The sequence below is a fragment of the Plectropomus leopardus genome, chromosome 14 (assembly GCF_008729295.1).
Source record: "Plectropomus leopardus isolate mb chromosome 14, YSFRI_Pleo_2.0, whole genome shotgun sequence".
In the NCBI taxonomy this organism is placed as follows: domain Eukaryota; kingdom Metazoa; phylum Chordata; class Actinopteri; order Perciformes; family Serranidae; genus Plectropomus; species Plectropomus leopardus.
In genome coordinates, this window is record NC_056476.1 from 15560226 (window position 1) to 15587749 (window position 27524).

The 27524-nt window shown below is 41.8% G+C and overlaps 1 long non-coding RNA gene across 1 annotated transcript in view; it reads right to left on the reverse strand.

Moving 5' to 3' along the window:
• Nucleotides 1-5540: 5540 nt before the first annotated feature.
• Nucleotides 5541-27524, reverse strand: part of LOC121953225 — a 113563-nt gene continuing 91579 nt past the window's right edge. Inside the window, exon 4 of the long non-coding RNA XR_006106491.1 lies at nt 5541-5619. This is a non-coding gene — a long non-coding RNA (uncharacterized LOC121953225). The remainder of the gene's footprint in view (nt 5620-27524) is intronic.

The window sequence follows — 27524 nt, forward strand, 5'->3', positions numbered from 1 at the left end:
GTTTAAAATAAAAAGTGACTGCAGTTCAGTGTTTTACTATGCAGTAATTCCGTCTCCTCCTCCCCCTGACTTCATAATTTCAACATATTGCGTGTTCCACATTAAGTTTTGATTCAGTCATATGTTCAGCTCTCAGGTGTGCCTCCGAACCATGAAATATTAAACCTATGAATTCAAGGAGATGTCACATTCTGTGTTTCATTCATTATGTACACCTACACTACATTGTTGACTCTTTGAATTCTAATAGGTATGGATAGGAAGAAGTAGTGCAATCTTCATGTTGGCTTTACAACTTGCTTCCAGCATCTGTTTAGTTTGTAAAGTCTCAACTTTTTCGCAGTTTCTTTCCACCGCTTTCTGGGCGAAAATGAAAATCTGGTGAATGTTAAAATGTTAAAAGAGCATTAGGAAGGCATCCTAAAAATGTAACTGTGTGAATGTTGGCTTGAAATGTGTTAGCACGTGAGCGGGCGTGTGTCTATGTGCGAATGTGTTTACACGACCTCCTCCTTTTTTTGCTATCTCTAAGTGTCACTTCTCTTCTCATAGCCACACGTGGGAGTCTATCCCACTCAGTCCCAAATAAAGCAGGTATCAATCACTAATGCATGCTAAGAAATACATATAAAGACACACACGCACTATAAAGACACACACAAATCAGTGCAGCCCTCACGTATCAGATTTAAACAAAAGAAAGAGAACATTGTGTGTGTCTCAGTCCACCTCTCTCTGCAAAAACATCAACAGTCCCTCCAGTCTTAAACTCTCCCTCGTTCCCACAGGCAGTCAGGGGAGACAGGGAGTTCAGCAGGGGGAGAGATTGGGTTACCATGACATAAATCTCCACGTCTCCTTCTCCTGTGTGTGCAGGAGAGGTGGGCAGAAGGGTGACGAGGCTCTTAGCACCAGTGTCTTTGGGAATGCCGGCATGTTCCCTGGAGGAGATAGAGGAGATAGGCCTGGCGCCTCCAGAGGAGTCCCTCACCCGCTCTCTCTCTTTCTCTCTCACCCTCTCTGCTTATCTCAGAGAAACCACAATAGGGTTTTGTACACTGGAGCAAGGCGAGGAGGCTTCAGATGGCAGCCGAGTATGATATGCAGGAGGACAGAGAATCACTCCCTCTGTTCCACACAATGATACGGTACAATGCAACACACCACACACCTCTAATAATGAAGCACAGCTCCATGTTCAGCCGGCATATATTACATACACATCGCTTTCACAGTTTGCACAGGCGAGATACACTGTTTGCCGAGTCCATGTCAAATGTTTAAATAAAAGCATGAGTGATTCTACTTTTAGTTTCAACTCCAGACGTTTTACGAGCAATGTTTTCACTTTTGAGGCCGTTGATGGTGTCTGGCAGTCTTCAACTGGACTTTGAAATGCTTCCAAATATCTTTTTGCCCACCATGACTGGTTCAGGCTAAGCACATCACCGGCTGGCATGCTGTTATTTCAGATAAATGACTGTTGTTATTGTTAGCTGGATGATACAAAGGGACGGGATCAGCCACAGGAGGGTCGGACCAGGTAGCAGCTTAGCTTTGGGGAATTAGCTCTGGCTCAGTAAAGATCTGTCTGCTAATCACCTTCCTTACTAATGGCCTGTTTGCTGCTGCTTGGAGGAGCACAGGAGATCAAAGTGGTGACAACTTGTGTGGCACAATGACGGGCTGCTGTGGGCAAAAGAAGTGGGTTTGTGTTAATATCTGTCATATTAACAGTGGCACCCCTAAGGGTGGCCAGGGGGGCCTAGAGTGTAGGTAATGGCATCATGTGAAAATAGACAATCTAAGGCATCAATTGTGTCAACCATGTTGGCATAGCTTATTAGGAAGGGGGCCAAATAATGCCTCAAGCCTAATTCCAGTAAATATTTTGCCATCAATGTACTCAATCAAATTAAAGCTGTATATTTGAGGGTTAGAATGAAGATAACACTGCCTATTAACTCTAAATTAGCTAATTAACAATACCAATAGGTCTAAACTGGCATTCACTGATATGTTCTACCACAAGGTGGCTAATCTCCAATCTGCAGAGGGCCATTTCCAATTTTTCCCTGTGAACTCCAGTCATTTTTTTCCAGTCACCACAGCTTTACTGCAAATTAGACTCATATCATTGCCAAGCTGCGCACAGCGTATCAATCCACCCAGCCCCAAAGAAAACTTTGGACCAGCTAAGATGTTTCTAAGTATTTGCTGTATTTTACACCAATATTGGCTGTGAAAATGCATCATATCATGATGTGCATCCTACATGATGCAACTTTTATACAATACAAACTCTTATAAAAAAAGGCTTTAAAATATCGCAACTTGCATCATATTTTTCAGAAAGGCTGCCACAAAATCAGGAATTTCAGGCCGCAGGCCATCACAAACACAGTCTGTGAAATCCTGTACAGACTAAATAAGGAACCAGAGTGTATCAGTATGCAGTTCTTGAACTCTCCATATTAACATAGTGTTCAGCTCGCCTTTATAAATTCAGTAATGGCGGTTGGTTTTGGTTTTGGTTTGCCACTGCAAGATTTTTGGTGGCTCTAAGTGTCCAACCCTATGAAAAATTTCTGGGGGCGCCTCTGCACATTAATACAAGGAGTGAAGGCCGTCACATTTCTACAAAGAGCACAGACTCCATTTAGCCTGCATGGCGCAGCACAACACTGCACAACCTCAACCTGACGAATAAATATGTTCAGCATGGTTTCTAAGGAACAATAAAGAGTTTACGTGTCATTTATGTTTTGGGTTTTGTGTTGCAAAGGTCAAACGTTATCAATCTACAGAATACCGCCGGCCAATCACACAGAACTCACCATAAATCTCATCTGTTGGAAGCCTCACAACCTTGATGATTGCAGAGGCCAAAGGCTGTGCCCTTTCATGTATTTTCACAGGGCAGGTAAATTGGAGAGCCAGCAGCTGTAATAGGAAAAAGCCTCGGAGACACTTGAGTCCCCGCTGACGAAGAGAATAGCAATTATTCTGGAAAATCAATTTTCAACCCAATCTTTCTCCCTTATCGACCAAGAGGCTCTTTGGAGGTAGAGAAGGTGACAGGAAAATTTATCTCCCAGATTCTATTAGCGGATCTCTATTTGCTATGTGCATTGAGGAGAGGCCCTTTGTTTTCCTCGACATTTTGACTAGGCATAAACACTGGAGCTGAGCACATTCAGCCCCGGTCACTGTATATGAAAATTGATTTTCTCTTCCACCTTCCAGAAGCTCATTCATTTTCATTGATTTAATGCTTGTACTGACTCGGTTTGCCATTAGACATTCCATTTGTTGGATGGGTTAAGAAAGGAGAGAGTTAGCATGAAAATGGACACATCTATTGCTACTACCACCACTATCTACTGAAATAGACACATATATTCAATATGAACTGCTCTCCATCCTCTCCTCAGCAGTTAGTATTAAATGAAATCTAAGCTGCTGCGCTGTAGGTGCTGCTGTTGCCTCTCCGTGTTTATTCTGTGCATGTGCTCGTGCACAAACAACCACATCCACTCAGTGTTGTACCTCCTCATGATTATTCCCACAGTCTTATCAGTGTTTGTTTTCCTACTGTGAAAAGCCTATTGCTCCGGCATTCTTTGCATGTCATTCTCTGACCAAGATTTATCGTCGTGTTTATCCCATTAATACGTCAAGCCATTATGTAAACTGGCTACGGAGTATTGCAGCGATCATTTTGACTGGCTCTCCATCACCTAGGTTTGTTGTAGACATCTTTTACTCTTTTCTATCAGTCCATCCGTCTTCCCTGTTATTTTTATATTGATCCACTGTGGTGTATTTGTTCTACTCTCTTTTATTATTTGTGCAAGTCTGCACATTAAACAGTGTACATGAATGAGTGCGCATGCATTGTGTGTGTGTGTGTGTGTGTGTGTGTGTGTATGTTTGTGTGTGCGTGTGTGTGTGTGTTTTGACATCACATAGACGTAAATCAAAAGTGGCAGTGCTCTGATATGGGCAAATAAAACTCCCTGATCTGGAAGTGCTAAAGGCTCCTTCAGCATTCACCCTGCATTGCAGCCCACTGGCAATCTCTCTCTCTAACACACGAACAAACACAGAAAAAGAGAGACTTCGCCCAAAGACTACTGTGGGGCCATTTTCATGATTAACTATAACTCCTCGAGAGGAAATTCATTACATGTTCACTTCACACACAACTAACATGGGGGAAGAAGGCAAAAATACACACACGCTGTCCTCCCCTCCATGTCTTACTATCCTGACGCAGCAATGAAAAACAGGGATTGGAGGATTTACAGTGCTGATTTCTGAGAAGTTGCATTTGCTTTTCGTTACCAGGGACCTCTGCGGGTTCAGCAGGCCCTGCCTCCCCCTCTTTACCTCTACTTAGTCTCCCTTCTGCATCCCCTCCTCCTCTCTTCCATCCCTCAGTGGAGGATAAAAGTGTCCAGCAGTGTGTGTGTGTGTGTGTGTGTGTGTGTGTGTGGAAGGGGGGTATTTGGTGAGAGTACTGACTGTTGAAACAGATGCCGGTATGTGTGTGCCACCTATGTCAACATGGCCGGTCTCCGGACCCGATGCTGCTCGTAGATAGGATCCTGCCCACAGAGCCACAGAGTCTAGACTCCAGATGTGTTCACACACACAAACACACACACACACACACACACACACACTAGGACCAATGCCAGTCCAAACCAATAATTCTACCAGATGACAGCCGTTTACTTACACACAGTTAGGTATGGATAATAATCCTTCTCTCCCACTTTTGAAAGAGATACTCCTTACAAAATTGCAGATTTTCTTGTTTATGACCAACAGAGGACATCTTCACTGTACAGTAAGTGGGAGTGGAGTGCAGAAACACCCTATCACGATGACATTTGGATGTAGTTAGGCGGTGAAATACCATCGGCCACCATGCTCACTTTCGAACAAACGGACTAAATCAATTTCCAGCTTGATTAAAAAAAAATAATAATGCGCGCGCACACACACACACACACACACAGCACAACGATGCCAGTTAATGCTTTTTCTGTCCGAAACTTTATATGACTGTTGACTTTTCCTCAACATTTAAGTGGATATCAAATATGTTGTTTCATTGTATTATACATTTAAATTACCCACTGCCTCGCTCAAAACTGCACTGAAATAAACAGAAACATATGCTGGCCGCATATGTTCAACACCGCTTTATTTAGACTGTTCTATAGCGACACGACAACAAGAGTGTTTTTGTGAAAAAGACACATGGGTAAATTGCAACTGTTATACAAAACAAGACTCGGGGAAGAGGAAAAGTAAAGAGTGAAAGTGTTCTGAGCACAGATGCACCCGCTCTCTTGCTATCTCCTGTGCTTGTGGGTATACTGCCGATCCAGCTATTCTTGTTGGTTTGTTAATTGTTTGTCACCCACCAGGTGCCATCTGTCTGTAGTCCCACAGTCCCCGAGCCATGTGGGCCGGCCTGCCTGGCGCCTGCCAACGTCACTGACCTGCAGCAACCGTCCACACCTCCGTCACACACCTCCTGATCCGTCTGGGATAAATAGCTTCTCCCTCAACTTCTGTGCCGCCATCACGGCTTCCCAATCTGTCCTGTGTTAGAGGGGGGAGGGGGGAGTGGGGGTTGACAGGAAGAGACAGGGAGGGAGGGAGAAAGACAAATGAGAGGAAGGACTGAATGGATGGATGGATGGATGAAGTGAGAAGGAACACAGATAGAGATGGATGTTTGAAGAGACAAAAGGGTAAGATATACAGTTACAGGCTTCTTTATGCTTTCTGACTGAGACACTCCTGCAACAACAATTGTCGCATTTATGTCTATAGAAGTCCTGCATACTGTGGCTGTTCATGCAACACTTAAATGGTGATCTGAATACCTTCGCACTGAATACAACTGACCTAAAATCAAAACAACGCAATGTTACATCACATTAAAGTTAAGGTATTTTAACACAGCACTTTAGGAGGCACTCAAACAGGCAAGGGAGGTCACCTTCACCTGGGCCTGATGTTGGGGCAGCTGTGTGTTGAAAAATGAGATCAGCTGCTTGCTCACCGGGACGCATGCAGCAGTCTGGAACTACCCAGGGCCTAGTGCACCAGCTAGCATAAGGTGGCCCCGGTACAATAAAGAGAGCGCGAACAGCCCCCTCTCTCCCAGCCTGTCTGCCTGCCTGCCATCCTGGGGCATGTTGGGTCACCTTGACGACTGGGCCCAGCGAGGGGAGCCGCACCCCACTTCGGGGCAAAGAAGGAGGCAGTATGGGTAATGAGGCGTTGCCATGCAAGTGGAACAGCTTTTGAATAACCCCATCCGTACACGCGCGCACACACACACAGTACTCTACAGTACTTGTGTTTACAGAAGGGACAACAGCTTGTTGGAGAAACCTCTCAGGAGCTCTTAGTCCAGGAAGGAGGAGATTCATGGGCATCATGGTGGAGGTCAGTAAGTCATGTGGTGAAGTGTTCATGCACAGATCGCTTCAATAAAAAAAAAAAATTTTAAAAAGAATTACCGCCTCACGGTTGTATGCCTCCAAAGAACAGCACAAGTGCAGGTACAGTTTACATCCATGTCTGCTTGGAGTCATATGCTGCTGTGACAGTTGCTGCATAGATGCTACATATTTTAACACATGGATGCTGCACACACATGTAAAATCCAGCAGTACAAAAAAACTATATAATCACCACCGTTTCAAAGTGACACCCAAGATTTGTGCCAAAATTTGAGGATATGCCATTCCAGGCCTTCTTGAAATATAATGCTCATGAGAATCAGACAGATGTGAGGTCACGGTGACCTTGACTTTTGACGGTCAACCACTGAAGCCTAATCAGTTCATCGGCCGATGAGTTAAAGTGGACATGGGATGTCCGGTAGGTTAGTGGGAAGTGTGGGCGCCTCATGTACAAAGGCAACGTTCTTGCCATAGCGGCCGCAGGTTCGCTTATCGCCCATGGCCCTTTGCTTCATGTCATCCCCTCTCTCTCTCCCCTTTCATGCTTACTCTGTCCTGTCAAATGAAGGCAAAGAAAGCAAAATTTTTGAAAAATGTAAAATATTAAATGAAAGAAATTGGGCGTTAGTGCCAAGTTTGAGGGAATTATTTTTGAGTTGTTGCATTCACAAGAATGAGACTGACAGGGTCATAGTGACCTTGACATTTAACCTATGACCACTAAAATCTTAAAAGGTCACCCTCCAATCCAAGTGGATGTTTGTGCCAAGTTGGAAGAAATTCCCTTCAAGCGTTCTTGAGATATTGCAATCACAAGAAAAGGACAGACAGACAACCCAAAAACATAATGCCTCCAGCCATGCTATCACCAGTATGGAGGCATAAAAAGAATGATTTCCAAATAGAGTTTATATATGAAGCATGCAAAAAGATGGCACACAACTAAACTAAGTTTTGCTATTATGAAGCATCATTGACGGGATTGGCTTCTACTATTCTTGTTTGATTCTCAAGTTGTCCGAATCAATTTTCTACAACTTGTATTCACCCCCTGCTCTCCAGAATGAAATACGTGTAAGGGTTACAGGGATTGCTAATCTGTCCAAAAACCAAAAACCCAGCGGACAGTGATATTTAGACGAGCCAATGCATTTAGCTGAGAAAAGAGTGTAAATCAGCCACCCATGAAATGTTCATTTGAAAAGAAGAAGGGGAAAAAAAAAATTTCCAGTCCAAGTACGCCTAGTTATAATGATTGTCTGAGATGAGGTTTAATCATTCTGCATCTTGGTCTCATAAAGAGAGGGAAGGTACAGTATTCCCTCATGTTGACTCAATGTTAAACATTTACTAATAGCCTACCAAACTGTGCGGCATCCCATGAAGCCACTGGAATCCTGGGACAGGCTGTACCAGATCCAGTGGGAATTTTGTGACCACCTCTGCTCAAACAGACACACAATCACAAGTAATGTACACTCGTAATCCCAAACACACACGCCCCAATCATAAGCAGATGCAGTTGAAAGACAAAGTTTGACAGGTAGGACATGCCTTTTGTCAGTGGCAGGAGAGAGTGAGACAGAGATGAACCTTAAACTGCTCAGTGAAAAAGAATAGCGACTAGAAAAATATCCCCTTAAGCAAAAAATGAAAAACTGAAGGTTGCTGACCACATAGAGTCACAAATGCTTAAGTTTGTTTTTCATTAGCTTGGCTTGTTTGAAAGGAATAAACCTCCACACAGAGTTCTGCCTGGAATCCATGTCTTATGGTAACATAATCCAAAGTGGCTGCAGTACGTAGGCTTCTATCCAACATCTGAACACTGTGCATTGGTCATCAAATGTGATCTTATTTATCCAAAAGCGTTGGTCAGTGTAAGTTTACAGTGCTCGAGTGGTGGACACGTCAAACACATAACAACTTGTGAACTCCAGTCCCTTATCTCCTGTAAAACCCCTAAAAGGTTCCACTTCATTATTCAGCTATTCCTTCTGTTTGCAATTGGAAACAGCCCTTTACAAATATAAATTGCTCAAAATCTTGGAAACCACACTGAAATTCCGCAAAAGCACGACTATATCGGAATTAAGCTGTAAAGCCATATTGTAGAAAAATGGGGCACTGAAAAAGTTGGGAGTTTTTTTTTTTTTTTTTCAAAATGTTGTGAAGATGATGTATGATTCCAGGACGTGTGGTCTTTTTTTTTATTTATTTTTTTTATTACTGAGTTTTTTCTTCTTCACGTCTGTCCTCTCTGAATACTAATAGCCCATCTCCTGCAAGCTTTGCTACAGATGCTGGCAGGTCTACCCTGAAATGATTATCAGAGCCAGATCCCACTGGCCAGCTTTCCAGTAACACTCCTACATGGAGATGGAACCAGAGCCGGGGCTGAGGCTGAGACTGGGGCTGGAGCTGGCGCTGGGCTGCCAGGGGACAGACGCCAACAGGCCCAAGAAATTAATACCAGCGCTGGGGCCTCACCGAGGTCCAGCATCCAGCTCCAGCTGGAGCAGAGGAGATGAAATGAATGACTGGCAATGATGTCATGAGATAAGGTGGCTTGGGGGGTCCTGAGACACTGGTAGCGATGCCTCACCTGGAACTAAGAGCGGGGAATCATTGGTTCCCATTGATGAGCTAAACCCAGGGATGGAAGCGTAACTTTGATTCGCAGAGAATTTTACTGCCAACTTCAGATAGACTGGAAATTTCAGCACAGCAATTATCAATCAGCCTTTTCTCTAGTTAATCAGATTTTATTCAAACTAGAGCTGTCAGCGTTAATGCGCTAATCGCGATGCGATTAAGGTCCGTAGATAACGCTTTTTTTTTTTTTTTTAAATCATGTCAATCGCTGGCCGTCATTTCCATCCTGAGGAGGCTGTACCTAGCTGAGTTTTAAAGTTAGAGTAATGATACTGGTATCATATGAAACTAGAAGTCGTAGGGAATCCAGTGGCAGTAACCATCTCATGGTCAAGCTTTTCAGAAAGGGGGCCATATGACACTTAGGTTAAATGTATGGAAGTAAAAGCATGCTATTAAAAATGCAATTAATTGCAATTTAAATACTTAATTATTTGACAGCCCTAATTCAAACTTATCTTATTTTAAAAATGATTACCTCACAGTGCAGCAGAACATCTTCAAGCTAATAACAGGGAGAGGTATGACAATGAAGAAGAGTTTAACTGAACCGCAGCTTCAAACCACCTTCCTGACATTTGTTGCGCTGATCACATTAAGCAAAAGTTGCAAAACATTTGATTCAGTTTGACACAACATATTAATCACCCCCAATGGGATATTACAATATTTTGAATAGTTAGACAAGACATGATGAGAAAATGACTTGATAAGATACAGATGACTGTTATTTACATTAGACTCATGACGCGCTTTGTCCTCCGTCATCCAGTTTGAGGGCAGAACTGTTGTGCTTATACTGTAAAAACAATAAAACCACAGTCACATTCTATCATTTGCGAAGAGTTACCATCGTCTGTGTGTTGTGTAATGAGCTCTGGGGACAGTCCAAGCAGTTTATAAGCTGAAATCTTGATCCTGTGAGTCTAATCACAGCAACTATGGTTTAAACATCAGGAAATCATTTACATTGCTTTGGCTCATGGGGAGTTCCAAAGTATCTCAGCAAAGTTATGACAACACAAGACTGTTCACACATGCATGTACACGTACACACACGCACACACACACACACACACACACACACACACACACACACACACAAGATTAACCCATGTCTGTATGATCTGACTCAAAATGCGGTTTCTTAATACTTTGGAGCCTTAGAGAGAGCTCAATAGATTAATGGATTTAGAAAACAGAACAATTTCATTTCATTTCAGAGCTTCTGTAGAAAAAGATTCATTTTAATCTGCTGCCTTCATCATTCAAAATAACACCATGTATGCCTGCCTTCTAATTAATTCTGTAACTCCATAATTGACTTGTAATGAATCAGTTCTAGAACATTTTCAGTGATAAAAACTTCAAGTGGAAAGGAACAATTAATCAGCTCAGTATTTGTATTAATACTAACAGACCAAGATGAATTCCTGTCTGAGAAATGAAGGCCAACATGTTTCTTGTTCCCATAAATATGTTAGCCTCAGTTATGCCAAACCTGGAAGGCATCCAACTCAAGCCATGAGACAACATATTTTGTGTGGGCTAGCTAATAATGTTTGCCCCCTCTGCATCTTTCTGTTCCTGCCCTGGAAAAAAAAAAACTATTAGAGTAGGAGGAACTCGTGTACATTAAAAGGGAAACATAAGTTTTGTCATGGAAGAATTGAGTCATGGTGTAAAGTAAAACTGCAAAAAGAAAGATCTTTACTGTCGGATAGAGAATGATTTTTGTTCACCCACACTTTTAATGGAAACAGACGCCGAACATTCAGCTGGGGAACGAATACACAAAACAGCAGAGCTTCTGTTTTCTTTTTCCACTCCACTTTGCTTTTTTTAACCCTCCTAACACTCCCTGATGGGGTATCGTCCTAAAACTGACCAGGCTTGAAATATGACAAGTTTAATACGTCCTACATCACCGTCGAGCACGATTGAGTTACTAGAGCAACAACTGGCCTGTCCCGGCCTGCAGCAGAGCCTGTGGAGCGGCGGTGTGAACATAAACCCTCGTCAAAGGGGTGCAAACCCAGAAGGAGACAAGAGGTCTGAATGTGCTGGGGGAAGCATGAAATAAAAGAGTAAAGGAAGGAGGTTCAGGGAAGCGACTCTGATGACAGGTAAGGAGTAGAGGGCTGGTTGGTTGCTGCTCTTGCAGTGTGGGTGGGTGGGCCACCAGGGGAGGCAGAGAGAGAGGAAGGAGGGTAGGAGGAAGGGCAGGCCTACCGGCGCTGTCACCGGCCCCGGCGTGTTTGGATAAGACCCATGGAACATGTGGGGGAATCAGCATGAGGCATCACACCTGGAGGAAAAGACAACTAAATCCAGCCCCCAGTACGGCGGGCCCTGGCTCCACCAAGTCTAGCCAGCATCTGGAATGGATATCTGGAGATGCAGCCCCTTCACGGGTGCTTCTCCCTCTTTACCTTTTTGTCAAAAAAATATGCACAGTGAAAGGTTGCGGTAAAAATAAAATGATAGTCTCACAGAGGATTTGTGTCTATAAATACATGTTTTTCAAAGTTTTTCTTTTTGCATCGTATCCCATCTGTTTGGCATAATGTTATTGTGCTGTTGATAAAATAATCCTTTTTTTCCCCTGTATAGTTGCTAGACTCTCTTCACCCCCAATATGCTTCCGCTTGACTCTTCCTGGCTTTAACAAGTGTACAGATGCCAACAATTTTTGGTTACAGAAGCTTCAGTCTGGTTGGCCATCTTTCAGCATGTTTCACTTTGAAAAGGAACAATACATCCACTCACAGTCAAAATATAATCTTAAAGGTCCAGTGTGTAGGATTTAGGGGGATATATTCACAAAGATGGAATGTAATATATTATGTATGTTTTCTTCAGTCTGTCATCATTTGAAAATGAGAGTTGTTATGCTTGCATTACCTTAGAATAAGCCATGTATCTACATAGGGAGCGGGTCCTCAACCATGGAGTCCACCATGTTGCAGTGCCATGTTTCTACAGTAGTCCAGAAGGGACAAACTAAACACTGGCTCCCCTCAGTCAGTCACAGTTTCAGGCCAACCACATAAACTGTAAAAAAAACAATGGACATAGCTACTGTGACATCAACCCTTGGTTTGTGTATCCTGTTTTGAGGCCTCAAGTTAAGCATTTGTATCTTTATTATTTTGGTTTTTTGAAGCCAGAGGTGACCATATTTGCACCAGAGGGTGGAGCTATGGACCAACCAAGGGTTATAGGGTTAGAGTTATATAAAACAGTTATTATGAATGGGAAAATTAGCTATAGAGACCAAAACATGATATTTGTACCAGGCTGTAAACAGGCTGTATTCCTGCTGTAAGGCTAGACATTTTAGCAAGAACACCCATGTTAAAATATCCAGCTGACTGGTTTCCAGACCCAGCCTCTAGTGGCTGTTAAAAGAACTGCAGCTTTAGGGACTTTGATGTTTCCAGAGGTTTCCACTTGTTCAGCCTCCGTAGTTAGCAGCCTCTCCCTAACAAGCTGGACAGCTTTGGAAAAACACAAACTTTTAACATGAAACTGCTCTATTCAGTATCTTTCTGGTTTAAATCAGCAGGCCTGTTTGTTTTGGAGAGGAAGAGACCTCCGCTGACAATTTCACTCCTGGTAAAAGCCTGAATGTCTCTATCTCAAGTTATCAGAGAAAAAAGGTGACCACATATTAGCATGTGGTTGATAAGCCGCAAGCAGCGACATGCCAAATAGCATTGGAAATTCACTGATTTGTAATGTAAAACTGCTTTATTAAGTGTTTTTAATGGTTTAAATCACCGGGTCCACTTGTTTTCGAGAGGAAGAGGCCTCTGCAGGTAATTCTGCTCCTTGCCAAAACCTCCTGAATGTCTGGATCTTAAGTTAGCAAAAGAAAAACATGCTGGGCTAGCAAACCGTCTGCAATGACCCGAACTGCATAGGGGGAACACTGATTTATAACTGTTTTATTCTGTGTTTTTACCAGGTTAAATCACCTGCTCCATTTCTTTTGGCAAATAAAAGACCTCTGTGGATAAATCGGCTCCAGGTAAAAACCTGAAAAATGAAAACTGAAGGAATCCTAACCAGGAGTTTATGCTTTGCACACAGGAGAAGTTTCAGCTCACTGCAATCTGCAATCCTCACAGCTTGATACCACTAAATCCAACACACTGCTCGTTTAATATCCTGAGGTATATTCCATATAGTTCATGACTAAAGCAAAGGAGCTGACCTCCATCTCTTTCCTGGACTAGAATTTTAACAACTGATATCCATAAAAGGTGAATAAAAGCCAAACCCATCAGGACACACCAGGAGGAGCTTGATGCACCACAGTGTGTGTATTCTCCACATGTTTGTGTGTGTGTGTGTATGGGGTTTGTCAGGGGCCAACCAGCCGTGTTGTGACTGGAACAATCCCGGCCACAATGTTTGTTTACACAGAACCGCTCACTCACCCAAATAATCAGAAGCTGTGGGCCTTTCTAATCCCCACACAAAGTCAATGGAGCCAGGTTGAGCTGGCGACAGCCCCGATAAGATACTCAAACACAGCCTAGTGATCTGCAAGCCACGGCCCTCTCCTTCCCACACCCTCTGTCCCCTTTGTTTCCTCTACTGCAATTCTCCAATGTGACATGGATTTGAAGTTCATGGGTCGCGTTCAGAAACGGACCAGCTTGGCTGTATGGCTGAATTGTTTTTGCCTCTCTTTAACTCCAGTAGCTGGTCAGTTTTAATTTTTGTTTTTCTCATTCTTTTTCACATTCTTGTAGCTACAAGTCAAAGCAAGCTGCCGTGGTCTGAAAAAAAAAAAAAAAAAACACCCACTTGCGTGCACAAGAATGCATATTTGAAATAGTGTATTGTTATGGTTTTGGCTAAGTTGGTACTCGCTCTGCAAATCGTGCTGCGCGAGTGTGACTGTGTGTGTGTGTGTGTGTGTGTGTGTGTGTGTGTGTGTGCTGATAGAGGTATGTGGTAAAACATTCATTAACATTCCATTCATGACCTCAGTATTATGTCCACAGTGAAGGAGAGCATATATTTGCCTTTCACACCTCTTGCACGGGATGAGGGAAACGATAGAGCATTATGTGTGTCAATGTGTGTATGTGTGTGTGAATGAGATAGAGAGGGAGAGAGCGAGCAGGAGAGAGTGGCGGGGAGAGGGATAAAACACAGCTCACTGATACAACATAATCTATCTGGAACCATGTCTCAATATCACAATATTTCACACATTTACGTATCACAAATTTGGCAGTGGCAGCCTTCTCCTCAGATCAGTGGAGTTATTTCTGCCTTGTGTACTGGATGCTGCAGGACCGAGATACAGTTTGCAACGGCACAGATGGGAGAGGCTATAGCTTCGGTACCACAGTATCGCATGCAAAAATGTTTGGTATGTTTTAACACAGATAAAGCTGACATATTCCGAGGCGTTTCGCAGACAATACCCATGAAGGAACAATCTCCCATCTGGCAGTGCAGTCTCTCTGAAATCCTCTCTGTCATGCTCAATGAGAACTGGAGAGACAAAACATTCTCTGTCTGTATATCAGTCCTTATCAACGCTGTACCTTGGGCCTCGCTGGATATCAACAAAGCATCACCCCGCAGGCTAGGACTTCTCAAAAAAACAAAACAACAACTGTACTTTACATTATAGTGTGAATTTACAAACATCTCTTCACGGTTTGAAGCTGCACAGAAACAGTTTATGTATTCATCCCCGGGGTATAAGTACGGGATTGGATGGCAGCATAGCGGACAAACTTCATAGCTCTGGAAAGCACATGTACAATTTCCTGGTTGGGATCAAATCGATCAGCTTTACACTGCGTCCTCTTCCTCCACACGTCTCAGTAAAGAGGGATTACTTTCTGAGGCCGAGGTTAGCCGCTGCTTTTATGAGAGGAATGTCAATGAAGTCACTGCTGTACTGCTTTTCTCCACATGATGGTGCAGAGGACAAGTCTCCCCCTGGACGGCGTGAAAGCTGACATTTACCTCTAGGGCTCTTAAATATGCATGTCCACTGCACACAGATGCACACATGCTCAAATACTGCAGCTTGAAAGGGGAATAAATGGGTTTTCTGATCACTTTCAACTGCAAAAGCCTTGTAAAACAGACAAATACAAGCAGTTATTTGCCAATGTGGAAGTGACATGTATGTAAATGGTTCGGATTTCACAGAAAGTAAACACAAAACACAAATAATCACTGTTAATTAATTATGTCTGCATTGTTTGTATTAAGCAGATGCATGTTTGTATAAAGGCTTATATTGAGTGGGCAGCCTAGGGTAGAGCACATCCATGTCTTTGCTAGTTTTCTTTTAAACAGATTTTATTTATTCACAGCTGTATGCACATTGTATCCAAACGTGAGAATAATCCCCCTGCGGTATGACGCTGCCGTCTTTTGGTCAGTGAACAAAGAGCTGTGCCATCCAATATGGCATACAATAGGTGTCTGTGCGTGCTTCTATTTGTGTGAGTGTGTCCTTCCTGTCTGTATGCAGTCACACCTGTACTCTCTGTCATGATGTTATCAGACCCTAAACACCTGCTCCACAGTCTAAGGTCACCAACTACATAAAACTGCCTCCTAGCACAGCGAGATGGGCACCTGAACATACACTCTGTGTGTATGTGTGTGTAAATAAAAAGGGGCCTGTTTTTCTTCTACAGGCATTTATATGCAGCTCATGTCACCCAGCACATCGCTCACAGGTGTCATACGACCCTGAGTATGACCTGAATGGAGTAAGAGGTGGAAGAGAAACAAAATGAGAGAGAGGAGAGCTACGAATACATGGTTAGGTATAGTTCATGGATGTACATCATATATGTAGGCTGTATGCGCAAATAACTATAACAACTGATTTTACAAAACATAATGCCTTTTCAAAGAAATAAAACGTCTTCATCCTTATAAAAACAAAAGTACGGTGGCCAATAAGGGCAAATGTGCTACAATGACTCTGAACATTTCCATTAGGAGGAACATGCGGCAGCTTCACAGACAGTGCCAAATCAAAAATACATCCAAATCTAATACAGCAATTGGAACTACTGCGAATGAAAAAAAAAGTGCTGCAGAAAGCAAAAACAAATACATTAACAGCTAACACGTCACAACCATAGACACAATGTAAAGTCAAAATCACACAAATTAAAACAAACGCAACAGAAAAATCCTTCATATCCACTCTTCACAACATAAGTTCTTCAAACCTCGAGGGGGAGTGCTAAGTGGAACAGTTTGATTTCAATCTGAGAGAGAAAGAGCCTGTTTTACACAAAAGACTAATGCCCAGGCATGAACACAGAACCTCTTTGGAGGTTTTTCAGTGCCCATGTTAACAGGTTAGAGCAGCCACACTGCAAGGCATTTTATATTGATCAATCAATCGTTGTAGATGTACATGCATTTTTCTGCATCAAAACAAATTTTTCAAAAGTTTACCATGGCCATGGCCTCAGACTCGAACGTGCTGATCTTCATCCCAATGTCTTAATCAAACTGCTACATTTCAAAGTGAAGGTGACATCCTGATAAAACCAAGAACACATCATCAGCAAAAAAAGGCAGAAGCCACCACACTGCATGATTCCCAGTTCCAACTGTTCCTCCATCCACGAAAACAAGAGCCACAATAGGAGCTTAACTTGTACGAATGATCCAGCACAGCACAAAGTAATTTAATACAGAGTAAAAGCAGAGGTACATAAATATTCCAACCAACTTCCAAAACTAATACAAGTGATATCATGCACTTCAGGGTGTTCAGTGTTTCATTTTCTAAGAATACCAGGTTTTATGCCTTTATGGAGCTTACTCATTTGGAAGAGTACTCCTCTCCAACTAAAGACAGGCTAGCATCCAGTATTTCTGAGTCACTTTCTGTGTTTGTTAAAGACCAAGCCGCCTACTTTTAACCAGAACCTTTCCTTATTACGTTTCACTCATTTCAACTCAAAAATGTTGAATTGCCAAAACAGGACTCCACTTATCTACACAAATGCTGCTATTCAGGACTTGAGCTAAATTTGAAATTCAAATTATTTTGTATGATAATTTGATGGTAATATTTTGTTCATATCAACAAAATACGACCTAAGAAAAGTTTGTTAACTCAGGATTTAAGTAGCTCTACTTCTGTGGACAAACAATACAGCAGCACAAATTATTTTCCAACATACACAATGTTCTGCCATCAGCTGTGTGTACTTTCCAGATAATTAATTGGTGAACCGCAGTTATTAATAAACAAGGCAGGCCACAGAATAATATCCTCCAGGTTGTACTGTATGAAAAAACAACTATTGCGGTTCTTAACGAAGCTGCAGGACATCACAGCATTGGTTGGATTACTGTGTGTAGATAGTGTGGGAAAAAAAATTGCATTACATTGTTGTGCCTGTTGGTGTTTTTGCTCAGAAATACTTCCATTTCCAATCCTTAATGACAAACAAGAAAGCTTTTCTGACTGAAAACAATTCCAGCACTTCAAGCCATAACAAAAATCATGACAAGAGCATTTTCACCAAAAGGAAGACATTTCACGCACTGGGAGCCTTTTGTGATATTTTCTCTCCCTCCCTCTTACCCTCCCTCTCTCTCCCTGTCTCTTTCCTTTGTGTGCGTAAATCATCTCTTCCCTGCGGCCTGTCTGTGATCATGTTGATGGGAAACAAAGAAATCATCTTGAATGGCACATTAATTTCCTCCGTTCTCCCCCTGCCCTCTGCCTAATGAAATCCCCTCTGCCACGGGGCCTGAGGAGCCACACTGGCAAGCCGTCACCAGCCAGTAAATATGTTTACCTTGGAGCACTACGCTAATGGACTGTTTACTAGGGGGAGGCAGCGAGGGGTGTTACAGAGACCAGGCAGCACTGGGTCTGGGGTGTGTGTTCCTTAGACCAAATGACAGCTCCTTTGCTCCCCCCATCTCCCCAAAAACCAACAAACCACCAACCACCTGATCTAAAGTGGCTGTCACCAATAAAGAGTTCAGATGGAGGAGCAAAATGCAAAGAAACATGCCTGGATTACACTGGGGTAAAATAAATCTCAGGTCTGATTTGTTACTGTTGTATATAGAGTGGTTGGCAGGGTTGTTGAGTGCACTGCAGGGCTGTCTACATGCAAGGTTCAGGCCCTTAGATTTACTTTTACATTTTGTCCAAAGAATTTAATAATATTTGCAGTTGGTACATTTGTATTCAGGTTTGTTTGGGTTTTTTTTTTCTTCATTTTTTGTTCCAAAATGCAAACTTTGAAATCTAGTTCATTGTAGCTTGCTGTCTTGGCCATTACTGTCAGCTCTTAATAAACTGACTGTGTTCCAAACCAGCAAACCTCCAGCTCAGCAAGCCTGTCCACATTCAATATCTGTGGCGTGACGCTGCAATTCTTGCAGGGGTTATCGGATAACCCTTTCCTCCTGTTTAATCCCAATACATATAAGACACTGATCATGAGCATCCTCTGGCTGAAAGGGGCTCATATACGAGGTAAAAACATGTTAGTGCAACACAAAGAGCAGGTCTAAAAGAACTGTTGCTACTGTAATGCCCACAACATCCGGTTACCCCAGTTTAACACGTTTGCACTACTGTCATTGTTTAGCACTGTTTATGGCGTTAACACCATTAGCCACGAACCACAGACTCAGCCACCTCCATGATAAGAACTGTGTCCAGACAACTCATATGCTCTGAATTTTGCACAGAGCCCCTATATTCATTACTCAATTACCCCATGTTACATTGAATTTGTGAAGAAAATGTTGTTTTTTTTTCCTCGCTTGTCTTAAAGAGGAACAGAGAATCCAAAAACTGAGGAAGATTCTTGAGGAATTGGAGTAAATGGGTTCCACCTTTAAGAGCAAAACTCTATCAAAACATCTGTTTAGAAACTACTTAGAGAGTTTACTCAACTCTTGCAGTGTAATCCAAGTCTCATATATCCAGTTGTATGCCCAGTACTCCCCACACACATGGATTTCTTCTAAAACTTTACTATTTAAAACATATTCCACATACGAGTATGCCTGGACAGGCACGTGTGTTAAACTTTGTTCAATAAAATGCTGGAGCGGAGTTCCAACGCGAAATGCATCTGTTTGGGAAGTACTGTGCGTAAGACTGGATAAATGAGACTTGAATTATACTGCATGAGTTGTGAGAGTTTGTAAATGGATGTTTTGATATACTTTTGCTGTTGTTCTCCAATTTTTCAAGAATTTTCTCTATTTTTGAAATCTCCCTTCACTGTGGGGGCATGCATGTAAAACAAAGTTTTCTTCACTAATCCAACATAACACTGGGGGGGTTAAGTATTCCTATAAGGCTAATTCCTACCCAGAATCTGTAATTCTGAAGCAGCAGTATCAAACATATGAAGGTAAATGAATGTTGAAGTTAGGAAGATAAAAATTAATATTCAAAGCTACACAGACACCACTTGGAATAATATAAAATGAAAAAAATATACTTAAAAGTGCTAATCCTTAGGTGTCAGTTCTGGAAAAAAATTAACAAGGTATAAAAGGTTTAAAAACAAAGGCAAGTCTTGGGAATTTGTGTAAAATTTAAGTCACTGTAGGCCATACACCACGCAGCATGTGATGTCTGAAGTGCCTTGTTGCTCAGAAACTGTCATCCAAGCATCCAGACACCCAACAATAACCACACAGGGCCTTTCAATCACCAGAGAATAGCTCCTGATAGAGTTATGTTAAACTTGCATCGCCCCATGTGAAAAGGCCACATGGAAATATACATATATCTGCAAGCTACCGAAAACATTCAACACTACATGAATTATGTTAAATTTGACATTTAAATATCTATGCAAATATGTTGGTGCTCTGCATTAAAATGTTAGTAAGAGGCATTAAACCCCATGCCCAGAGAATTATAAAACCACATATGGTGTGTAACATCACTGAATGGAGAATGTTATTTGGCACAGAAACCTATAATATGAAATTAAAAGACTGGAGGCAGGAGAAGGACTGGCTTTGATTTTTCAGAAAACCTCGCTGACAAACAATAATGAAGTGGGTGCAGAAATAAAAACGTAGAGCAGAAATAACAGTGCACTTCCAGAACAATTTATTTTAGGAAAATACTATGTAGTTAGAGTAGGTTATAATAAATTCCTCAATACGGATTTCTTTAAGCTTGACATTCATATTTAAATCTCTGCCGTCACTGCTGCAGTGAACCTTTGGAAATACAATCAACACGGCTAAGCAGTCACTATTCATCCTGAAAGGTTTTAGGCCCAGAGTGCATATTACACCCAATAATCTGGTGGATACATTTGTCTCCAGCTCTCAGACAGACAGTTTACAGGTAGAGGAGGAAGGTCAGCTCAAGTGATGTGCATTAAATGCATGTCAGTGTATGGATGTGCATGTTTCGTTTTTTGGGGGGGTTTTTTGTAAAACCTACCCACATGACTTAAAGTTCCAAGGGCAACAGCAACAGCAGCCTGCGATAACGCCCCCTGTCTCATCTATGGGTGTCTGGCGCCTGGCAGCACTATCAGTGACTGTGTGCCTAGATGTGTCCCCGTGTCCCGCACAGATACACACACAAACAAACACACACACACACACACACACACACACACACACACACACACACACACACACACACACACACACACACACACTATCACACAGAGAGGGCCCTGCAGCTGGTGACAGGCTGCTTCTCTCAGTCTGCTGCCAGCCTGTTCAACACACAGCTCTCTATCCAACTCTTATCTCCATTGATTTCCTCCCCTGCCTCCAAACTTAGATATGCACTCTTTAAAAACAGGCCAACTGCAGAGTTTGGGCGCTGAGAAGGAAGGATATCTCGCTACTTGGGCGGCGAGTCCAAAGTATCGATGCTGCTGCATTTAGGTATCCTAATTTCGGTGCGATTAGTTCCAAAGCACTGGCGATATCTGCGGCAGAACGGGAGTAATGGTTTGATTTCGCTTGTGACTTCCACACTAAATGCACGGTAAGTTGAATCGGATTGGATAAAAGCAGCTGTTAAATGTGCGGCTGGGGAGTTTCCTGTGATGTATGTGTTAGATCTACGTTGTGTCCATATATTGACACGGTCATGAATTTCCATGTCAAATGTCTCAGCAGGATACTGCTGAAGGCTGTGATTTCTATCCAGCTGAGATGGGAGATTTAAACCCTCCTCCCTCCACCTCTGGAACATTTTCTTACTCCTTTGCTCTCCTCCAGAGTCCCTCTTTCCTTCTCCCATGGTTCCTCCCATGTCTTTCTCCCTGTCTCTCTTCTCTTTCATTCCCCTCTTGGGTCCCGCTCCTCTTTCCCACTCCACCTTCTTCTCCTGCCCCTCCCCCTCCACCCTTCCATCAACTACCCCCCACCCACCCACACACACACCCACACACACACACACACACACCCTTTATGCCGGCAGACTCCATCGATTGATTTCCCCTCACTGTGACACATTTGGTGCAGCCGCATGTGGCCTATTAATTATATCCACAGCAGACTCTCGTCACGCTCCCCGTTTTCCAACAATACAACCTCACACACACACACTCGCACACACACACATACATTACCCTCAGAGCATGCAACCAGGGGTCTACTAGACAGCATCCATGACCCTGCAGATCACCCTTTAACCACTGGGTTTAAGTGAGAAGCAGCTAGAGAAGAGAGGGGGAGGAGGACTCGAACCTGGAGCGTTTGAGTGGAGGCAAACAGACAGTGGCAGTTGAGGCGAGGTTGGGCCCATGTTGCGTGTAATCTGGCTAACATCTGTTAGCCATCATGTGTGTGGCTCCATTTAAAGTCCAGAGTGGACTAAGAGCCCGAGGAGGCTCCCTGCGTCCCCGCTCTCAGGCTTTTAGCGGTGCTGCTCCAAATGTTTTTCCTCTGCACAGACAGACGGACGGACGGAGAAAGAACAAGAGCAAGGAGAGAGGGCAGCCGAGACAGAGGCTGACACGCACTCGACAGAACACAACAGCACTTAGCGCATCAGGCGGCTTTTTCCTCCATTGTGCGCGTGTGTTCCTGTTTGTGCAATTCCCCTGCATGTGTGTGCATATGTGTATGTGTATGTGTGTGTGTGTGTGTGTGTGTGTGTGTGTGTGTGTGTGTGTGTGCGCACGCATCTGGCAAACAATACAGTAAGCTTTCGCTGCAGGCCTCTTACAGCCTCAAAATCCTAGGTTTTTATATTTAGCTCGTAATCACTATAATTTCCAAATTAGATACAGGCTGGCCAAGTACACATTCCTTCTGTACAATAGCCCTAAATGGTTGTCCTATCATCTCCGGGGAGAATCTCAGGAGAGAGACACTTTAAATATTAGAGTGATATTCAAAGACAATCTATAGTGATGAAAACAAGCGGAGCGCGCTAAACAGCTGCTGTTGAGGATATTGTGCAAGGGGAGGGGAGAGGAGGGAGACACAGATTAAGAGCAGATTACAGAGCCTTTCCCTCTAGGGCCTCCATACTCCAGATTGACAATGTGGTGGGATTGGGAGATCAACCTGGAGATTTTCATATGAAAAGATGTTTTCCATCAGAGATTAACGGCTGTTATTATTCATTAACTTTTTTTCTCCCTGTTTCGCCTGCTGCCAGCGCTGTGAGCGGAGTTGCAGAGAAATGAGACACACAGAATACAGTATAGCGAGAGGACAGGAGGAGGCACGTTGTATTGAGAGGCATCTCTTGGCATGAAAGCAGAATACTCAGAACCATGCATTACGTCTTACCATAAACAAAGGCTGGGGCTCATGCATTATTTATTGGCAATAATACTGAAGATTGCGTGTATAGGACAAATACATTAATCATATGATCATCTGGAGTTTACACTCGCTCATACTGTATCTGTTGGTTTGTTTGTGTACACTGGCTGATGAAAACGCTTACTCGTTTGATCATTACTGCCGGGGTTGTCCATACAATTACATGTGGGAGGATAAAAAATGCAAACATGTTGTTTTGTTTACTTATGATACATTGTGCAATAACATAATCTTTCTTTTGAATGTTGTAATCTACGAGAATTATATAAAAAAACGAACTAATCGAAGAAACAAAATAATCAAAGAGCTGGGATGGGAGGTAGTTTTAACGCATCATCCTCATATTTCTTCGGTAAACTTGATTTAAAAGTCGAGAAATAATGAAATATCAAACAAACAGAAGCAACCAGACCTATGGTGGAGATAAAAATTAAAACCCAAACCATTCTGTTAATCCTATTGACACTATCTGATTCATTTTGCGAGCAGCCAAAGTAATTATAGCGTCAGAGATATTCTTTATGGGTCCTTGCCCATTACCATGCTCTATAATTAGAGAAAACAGAACAGCACAGCAGCACCCTGCAGAGTGAAGGGGGGTACTCCCCAATGTCAGAAGACGAAACCGTAAAATACAAAAATAAATATATAAGAAAAATGAAAGATCCCCCCCTGGCTATCAATCTCAGCCCATGTGTGTGTTCCATTTTTGTATGTGCTGCATCTGTGCATACATGTGAGAAGGTGCACATGTGTCAGTGTACACGCCTGCTTCTGTGTGCAGGGGTTAGTGTGCTGGTGTGTGTTCACAGATGATCCCATGCCAAAGAGGAAAAATCCCACAGGGTGAATCAATAGATAGTGCTGGATAATGGAGGCCTGCTCAGACAGCTGTGTTCTGCCTTTCTCTGTGCCTGGCTGGCTGGCTGGCTGGCTGGCTGACTGAGTGGATGACTGGCTGGCTAACAGGCTGGCTGAGGGACTTCAGTTAGCCCACGTAGCATCCCACACCTGCCAAGGCATAGCTTGCTATGTACTGGTCAATGGACAACACCCACTCACAGCTCAATTCGCACAATAATCATGAACACAGACACAAGCCGGGGCGAGCACATGTGCATGAGCAGCAAATGGAAGAACACAGTAACAAATAATAAAAAGCGTTAAGCTGTAAATGTCGTGCTGATGCTTCACACTGGAAAACGCACTCTTAAACTAATACACACAGAACTGCGACCATTCAGAGACACAAACATTGTTAATGAAGTACCCTCCTCTACATAAATCCTTTTCTTATTGTGTTTAACCCTTTGAACTTTGCAAAAGAAATGATGAGCCAGTGCCTTTATTGGTATTTTTGCTTATTGTGATGTTATTTCTTGGAGCGTCTTCTAATGTTTCATATCCCTAAAATCTGTACAACCTAAGCTAAGATGATATGTAATTAAATAAATCACAATGAATGAGAACAGCATTTAAATTCTGTCAAAAAATTACAAATATTGGAAATGTTTTTTTTTGGATTGTACAAAAAAGAAAAACGCATCACAAAAATGTTTTAAATGCAGAAACAAAGAAAACATTTGTTATGCTATTTAAATTATGTCCATTATCCAGTTTTTGAAATATAGTCGATGGATTCATTATGCATTCCTCTGGTGCCAGGGTGCAGTTTTGCACTGTCTGTAACGTAGTGCAAAGATGTCATTACCAGCATACGACAAAATAACACAGAAGACAGAACACTCAGCTTTTTACTGCAAAAAAGACTCTACATTTTCGCTACTATGGTTTTGATTTTAGATTGATAAACAAACAACAATCTCCAATGGTCATTACGGAAAAAATCTTGGGAGAAATTCTGGCATATTTACAACAAAATACTACGTTTGCACCACACGCAAGGTAAGGTAACATAAGGTAATGACGTATTGATGCCGAAGATAGACGCCTTAGCTTTCTGTTGCCAAAAGAATGAATCCTCAAGCTATTATGGCTCTTATTTTAGATCAATACGTACAGTATTAATGAAACAACGACATCCCGCAGCCATTATGAGGGAAATGCCAATATACATACCACGTTTGCACAGCATGCAAGGTAAGGTAACGAAAGGTCATGACGCAATGACGGGAAAGAAAGAAGCCTGATGTTTCTGCTGCAAAAACAATGCATGTTCTAGTTACTATGGTTCTTTTTTTTGATCGATTTAAACAGACTCATGCAAACAGCTATCTCTCTTGGCCGTCAGTGGGATGTCCATTTTATTATTACTTTATTATTATAAAGTGTTAAGGGTCACAGTATAATTTAAATTATATAGTTCTGTGTAGGACAAACTAATCCTTCAAAATTCTATAGTTAAATTTAAAAAAAACCCCAATATTCTTTAAATGGCAAAGGCAATGAAAGTAGCTCTATATTCTCTGTGTGGTTGTATCAACTTTTTTGTTAGAACTGATCAAAGATCATAAGACAAAATTTTAAACAGTCGATGACAAACTGACAAATTAGTCAAATCAGCTTTTCTCACAAAGGTAATACAGAGACAATTCGCTCTCCCTCTCTCCTTCTACCAGACTCCATAATCAATACCAATAAAAATAAATCCTTTATCTAATTTCCGTAAGTGCACCCTCTATTGATCTACGGTTTACGACTTAACAAAACAGCCAATAAATATTAACAAGCACCCCAGCCCTGATGGAAATTATCAGCACATTACAGTCATGTATCAAAACATGAATGATAAATTCTCTCGCACTTTCTAGGTCCATTAAAAAAGTATTATTTACAAAGATCATCTGAGTGAAGCTTTCAATTAAATATCTGCTGAGAGCGTAAAGGCATAAATGATGAAACGGCGCCGCAGTAGCAGATTTTCATGTACGATTAAAGCAGGAGATAAAACAAGAACTTATTATGTTTCAGATGAATTTGTACATCCACAGTCCAGTCTGCAGTTTTGCCGTTTATCTTCCTGCCTTACGCCCGTGTCTCCCCTTGGTTATGAGGTTTCAGTTGTTGTGCCATAACTGATAAAGAGCTGACATAAAAAAATGCAAGAAAATACTCCTTAATTAAAGAGCCATGAAGACTAAAGGTTTGTACTACACATCCAAACACACATATATGAACACACACACAGAGTAACACAGCAACTGCAGGCTTGATGTGCTGTAGCTAATGAGAAAGGACAGTGGACCACAGTTAACATGTCTCTTCCTCTCCAGCAAAAATGAGTTCATCGTTTCACATCATTATTCAAATCAAGCCCCTAATTCCTAAAATATTTGCATATTTAAAACTGTCTGGCTTTTTTCTTGCCTTAGGCTGACGTCGCAGTGAGTACAGGGAGGAATGAAAAACGGTTTGCTACTGAATATACTGCAGAAGTCGTTCACATCACATCGTCATGAACTACAGACACAATAAAAGAAACCACAACACTTAAATGTTCCTGTAGGAATGTTTGTCATGGGCCAGCAGAGACCTGATATTTATTATTCACGACACATCAGTCGTTAAGCAACGTTACTCAGCTCACATCTTGCTCAGTCATCAGTGCCGACAGGCCACGGCTAGAATGTGTCACTTATAGATCATGCCAATGCATTTTTTTAATGGCATTTATGAATTTAATATAGACTAATACAGCAAAAACAGACAAGTGGTCCCAAGATATCAAATACGAAAACAAAACAATATAACTGAGCTTTGGGCTTCAATTAACGAATATTTTCAGTATCTTTTTATCAGTTGATTAACTGTTTGGTCTAAAAAAACACATTATTGGACGACATCGTCAACATCTTGTATGGTTTTCCCAAAGAGTCCAATACCCAAACATATTTACTATCACATAGGACAAATACTGTAGCAAATGTTAACATGCTAGCACTTTTGCTTGAAAAATGAGAAACTATTATAAAGTAGAAGATCTTTTTCATAATACATTTTCAGACTGAGTAATCGATTAATCTACTAATTTCAGCTCTACATTGAACTATTTTTCCTTAACTTTTTCCACAAAAGCTGGGTATCATTTGAATTATTAAATGCCTAATGCATTCACGTGTGAAAAAGAAGAAAATGTCAAAATGTCGCTGTTTTTCTGAATTAATTATCTGATAATTATGAGAACAATTTATGAGAAATCTGCTGATTTTTTTCCATTAAAACTTTTGTCATAGTTCTAAAACAATAATGTTGTTAATTTAGAAAAACAGAGCAGAATTTTTTTCTGTAATTGAAGCCATTATGTTTCACAGAATTCCCTAATGATACCAAAACAATACTTGTTTTATCCTTTGCTTTGAGGAATGTTTTTTTCTACAGAACTACCCACGCAGTCATTTAAAAAATGTCCACTTTTTGGTATCTGACTGGTGAAAGAGGCATTCAGATTAAATGCCTCTGTACAAGCACCAATGGCATACTATGAAACTACACCATGAGAAGTGAAGGTTCAGCATTTACAATTTCATTTGAGCTTATGTACATAAGTATTCACAAATTATATGCACTAAAAGTATCAAAAGTAAATTACTAATA